Genomic DNA, 6108 nt, shown 5'->3' on the forward strand with positions numbered 1-6108 from the left:
AAAAAAAACACGTAAAAATCTAACATAAATTTTAAGTATTTTTATGTTTTCCAATAAATTAAATTTATTAAGCAATTAAAACTAAATATTATAAAGTTGTTTACTTTATTTTGGGTTATCGAAGGGCAGAAACTTCAAAAGTTCTAAAGCTGATTGGGAGAACTAAGATTTTTTGATTAACTTTCAGATACGAAATAGAGGCGAAAGAATACTTTAAAAATGTACTCAAAATCAAAAATATTTTTTATAATTAATAAATAATCATTTATATCAAAATAAAATATATAAATATAAAAACATATTTCTTTAGTAATTTAGTATTTATTTTCTTCATTTGTGGTATCTAAATTATTTTTCCATAATTATTTGGCATTAATTTAATTAACTAGAATTAAGTAAAAATTTATTTTAAGTGAATTTTATATAAACAAAGCCTGAATAATTCGCCAGCTTCGAGCATTACGCCTTATATTGATTTATATATTTTATTACACACATCTATATTTGTATTATTTTCTTTTATTAAAAAGTTATTCCTATATAAAAATTAAAAATATATGTTCTTATCTTTCTGCCTTCTCCTGCGTTTTGTCAAGTTTAAACATTTTCCGCTAAATGGCAAAACTTCACTTTATGCGACCTCTGCAAGTCCCTAAACAGCAGTTATCGATATTGGAATTCGGTTTTGATAAGAGCCGCAAGTCAAGCTGTCAATGAAAGAGTTAAACATTTATGAACACGACTTCTCTTTGTACTCATGACACCTGCCCGATGGGCCGGTGCCAATTCCTTTGTTCTCGCAGCAGAAAAAGAAATTGTTTGATAAAATAAATGGAAATGTCCAATGTCGAGTACGCTTTGAATATGCAAAGTCCACATGATTAAAGAGTCATAAGTGGAGGAGAGCCGTGTACGTATACGTATTCCCCGAAGTGTCCGTCCACGGGTATCCGATATCACGTACGAGACAAGGGTAAATGCCGGCATCGTGTCCCACTCGTTCTAAACAAAATTTGACAATAAAAAATAATAATGCTGCATGCCGAATGAAGAAGCTCTGCCACACACATATGTATTTGTATGTGTGTGTGTGTGTGGGTGTGTGCAAATTCCCAGGTCTGCAATTTGCTTGGCAACTTGTCTACTTTGCAAATGGAGTCGAAGCGAAACCAATTTCATCAATAAAAAATATTTGTCTACCTAGCAGCACGTGTGCAAAAGACGCAGTCTGTAAGTTGTTTGATACCCTGTAAACTGAAATTGAATATAAGGTATATGATCAGTCAGATAAATAGATAAAAACTACATGATCAATTCCATTTACTTTATATATACGAGTGTTGATATCTAACTGGTTAACAGGGCATTTAATAGTCTCACACGCTCTTCACTTTGGCACTTTTGTGTTCGTTATTCATGTGACATTTTTAGTTTTTCGTTTGGAGCGACGTCTGGGAACCCAACTCATGAATGCTTGAACCAGCAGCATTTTGAGGCATTGATAGATTTATGCATATGTCAGCGGAATAAATAGAGAGACTGGGCGGGCGCAACTCATTACCCGCAATTACCACAGTCGTTAGCAATAAAAATGGAAAAGCCAAGCAGATCGAACGTTAATTTATGCAATGATCGATAACATCCTGCGATTTGATCGACAAACGGTTTGCCGAACGGCCAAAGCAAAGCCCAGAGAGTCGTTGACCGGGGCGTAGGTGATCATAAAACATTGATCAATCAATCTTTAAACGATGCCCAGTCACAAATTGAACAGAAATCAGCAACTTCCGTCCGCTCGCTCGACTGATCTTCGACTTCATGCAAGGCATCTACAAGATCTAAATTATTGGATCGCAACTATGTTTTACGAGTGATGTGCCATAAAACATAAGGCCATGCGGGCTCTTTGAGTGAATTAAGCGCAATTAGCGTAGCTACCTTCCACGGGGTTTGGGGTTAGCCCCGCAGGATCGTCGCTGCGGAACCTCGACACGCAACTCACATGATTTAGGGTCCGCCTCATGGCTTTAAAGTCGTTGTCAAAGATCGTGTAATGGGCGCAACATCTGGATATGTTCGTACATCGCAACATCCCAAGTTCTTAATGCGAATTTATTGCCGCCATCATTATGGCGCCCAGACATGAAGATCATTTGCAGAGAGAGAGAGAGAGATGGAGATGACTCAAGACTTTTCAACAACTTTACACCCTTTCAGTTCAGCTAAGTTCTGCTGGCAGCGAGCCGAGGGTAATCGTAGCCGCAGATAAGACAATGGATCTTAATTACATTTCATTGTGAATATAACAGTTAATAATCCCAAATTGTTTTCCAAGGTATCTCAAATGTGTAATAACGGACAAAAGAGCATGAGAACCAAGAAGATTAAGAAGCGAGCGGTTCAATTAACTCCTTCTTTGTTTCATAAATTACGTGAATCGTTGAAAACACTCAACAAAAATATACAAAGATATTGATAAATATATACAAATTTATTTCTGCTCTGAGAATTGTTTATCTATAATTTTAAAATTGTTCAAGATAAAATTTTAAAAATGATTATCTTCTATTTTTTTAATTGTACTTTATTTATTCACAGAAAACATTACTTTTTTTAATTATTAATTTTTCTTTAAAAATTAATATACAAAATTGAATTGGCATCAAGAATTATATTTTTTAAATTTTAAAATTCTATTAAGTTTTTTATAAATAAATTGTATTTTGATTTGATTTATTACTGTATCTATTGCTTATATCTTTTACAATTAAATCTTACATTTACATTTTATTATTTTTATATATAAACCAAATTTTTTATTTAGCTATTCTAATTTATTTTTCTGAAGCTACTCTATTAAAAATTTGACCTTAGCTAGATTTAAATTAATCATATCATATTATAATAATTATTCATATTTTATGCTCTAATTTTTGTATATCTTAAAAATATAATATCTTTATTATATTAACTTTTTAAGTTATGAAGATATTGTCTTCTAGTTTTCATTATTAATATTATTATTCTTACTTATATTATTAATTATTTTTGTATTCAGTAAGTTATATATTATATATTTATTTATATAAAGTTTTAAATTAGTTGTTTATAATTCATATTAATTTTCTAAACGTTATTTAATCATCTTTTGTGTGTCAATTTTTCAATTATCTAGCTTAATTTAAGTTCAAGGCAGCCTCTATTCCCCTACAGATGCCATTCGTATTTATTGAAAGTCAATGGCGCTACTACTATTTATTCATGATAATCGATGCTCTTGACTGGCGTACAAGCCGAGTGTTAGTCTGGCAGATCCCTGCCAACTTTTACTGTCTCTCTGGCAGCTTGGCAGCAGCAGCGTCGCAGTTGTGACATATTCCCGGCACTTAATGACAATTGCATTTTTATTGCACAAACAGTCGACGAAATGCTTGTTAATGGTCCAAACATAAAGGCATCATGACCTCCATGGCAGCTTAAATTGATTTTACTCGCATATAAAACTGTATCTATCGCAGAGTATCTTTGTATCTACGTATCTGTATCTGTTTCTGTTTGTATAAGTGTTGTTTCAGTGCACACGCTGCACCTGCTGACAATTTCAAGTGCAAGCAAAGTGAAGAACAACACGCACAACTGGATAGATTCGGTCTGAGCCACTGTCCCTGACCATCGCATCGCACCCACACACACACACACCCACCCACCCTATTTGCTCTGTAACCACATCGAACCACAATAGTAATTTACGGATGCGCAACAGCAGGCAGCTTCCCAAACTAATCTAACAGAGACGAAGTGTCAACGACTCGCGGTGGTTGTTGTTACGGTGGTTGGGTGGCTCGACTGGGCGGCCGGCTGGCTGGCTGGGTGGTTGTTGCCAATTGAACGTCTCAATTGTTGCAATACTGTTGCCAATACGCAGCGGATGCGAAGTCCTGCTGCGTGATTACACAGGAACAAAGTGCCACTGACTGCGGCCCGTTCCGCTTCCAATTGCCAAACAAACAAACGCCCTTCGAGCCCAGCAATCCCACTGGACTAATTCAAGTGTAACCCCTTGTTATGCCGCCCGCACCCCTCGTCGTCCCTCATCGGCTGGCAGCGCAAAGCGCAGCGCAAAGCGCAGCGCCCGAAAAATTGAGCAGTTAAATATTTTGGTGTCATAAGTCGGCATTACGCTGCCTGCAAGGGAGAAGGGCTCTCCCCTTCCACTCTCACTGACTCATTTGATGTAGGCTGAAAATTGATTTTAAGCCCGCAATGTTTATTTATTATGCAACACAAAGAACATGCGAACAAAGAAACTTTCAGATTATTTTTAAATTTCTTTTTTGAAAAGACTTTCTAATGTCTTAAATAAATATTTTCCTTTATAAATTTAAATAAGTATAAATAAAATATATAATAAGATATATGTACTATATTATAATTTAATCAAATGTATTAATGTATAATGTAGAGTTATATTTGGACTGTTGCGACAATATTCTGAGCCCCATAATATGCCTTATTTTAATATAAGCGATAAAATATCTTAAAAATTATACGATAATATTTTTTATTAGATTTAATTGTTTAATATATATTAAATTATATTTGCAATATTTTCTTATATATATATATATATATATATATATATATATATATATATATATATATATATATATATATATATATATATATAAATAAATATATTTTCACATTTGAAAGTTATTTCAAATTAAATTGAAATATTAATTTAATTCTTAACATTAATAAATATGCAAAAGAAAATACTTTTATATTTATTCAATACTGAATATTTGATTAAATATCGAAATATATATTTTATATATATATATTCATATTAAACAATATTTATTATATATAAATAAACATTTCAATTCTAATTTGAATAACAAAAAACTTCTATTAAATTTGGAATATTTTCTGAAATTATTTTAAATCACACAACATTAAATTTTTTTAATTTTCCAGACTCCAAAGAACACTTTGTAGAACTTATGTCAAGTCACTTAGTGCAAGTAGACGCTATATATTCTGGACTTTAATTAAAAAAGTGAATTAATTTTGTGTTCGTGATTTATTTGTCTCTTGATTTGCGCCTTGCGTCCGATGAGTTATTGCCGTAAATCACGTAGTAGATAAAAGCTGGAGCCCGGCAAAACTATGAATAAAAGACGACAAAACAGAGTGAAGAGAGCACGAAGAGGATGAGCGCATGGACATGGGCATGGGCATGGGCATGGGCACGGGCACTGCTGCGAACCTGTTTATTAGTCCTCTAATGCACAATAATGCTTAGTGCCAAGGGTAGAAAATTACTCGGCTCCTCGGGGGAATACTTACCAGGCTGGCAGCCAAATGTGACCTCTGCGCCATAGACGATGGCACAGCCTACGCTCAGATATTGAATTACGGGACACGTCTCGACTTTCTCGACTCTCAGTACCAGATCCTGGCCTCCACTCATCCAGCCAGCCAGTCAGCCATTGAAGTTAATTTGTGCCTCGACGCTCGAATTGTTGCTGACATTTTTACATAAAGCGAGGCGCATAAATCACATTTGCCCATTGCTGAACAATCAGAGTTCGGTTCTATTTGTATGAATCTCTCCCCATGCCCCGCTCGATTCCCACTTACATTCTGATTTACCTCGGTTTCCGATTGAAAGTGTTTGCCACAGTCCTGAAATATAAAGCGCTCAATGAGATTATGCACCGCACTTCAGCACAAATCTTCTCATATTAGCACAAATGTCCACAATTTGCCATGAGCCTCAAGTCCTGCCTGGCCTGCCATATCGCATTGAATTTCCAATTCAATTTGCAGCTTGCGCAGTTGGCTAATTGACGACGGCACTGAGAAATGGCCGTAAACAACAAACAAATTTATAAATTATTTATATTATTTGATTTCTTTTAAATTTTGTCAAAGCTTTGTCTCGGAGTCTCGGATAGTCTCTTGCATATTTAAAGTTTGAGATCTCGAAATTGCAGCTATTACTCAAGAGGAGAGCATCAGACAGTGTTATTCCTCAGCGAAAACTCTTTATTTGTATGATATTGCCTGTAGAATCTATTGCAACTATTTTCGTATACCAGC

The sequence above is a fragment of the Drosophila hydei genome, unplaced genomic scaffold, assembly GCF_003285905.1.
Source record: "Drosophila hydei strain 15085-1641.00,03,60 unplaced genomic scaffold, DhydRS2 tig00008114-arrow-pilon, whole genome shotgun sequence".
In the NCBI taxonomy this organism is placed as follows: Eukaryota; Metazoa; Arthropoda; class Insecta; order Diptera; family Drosophilidae; genus Drosophila; species Drosophila hydei.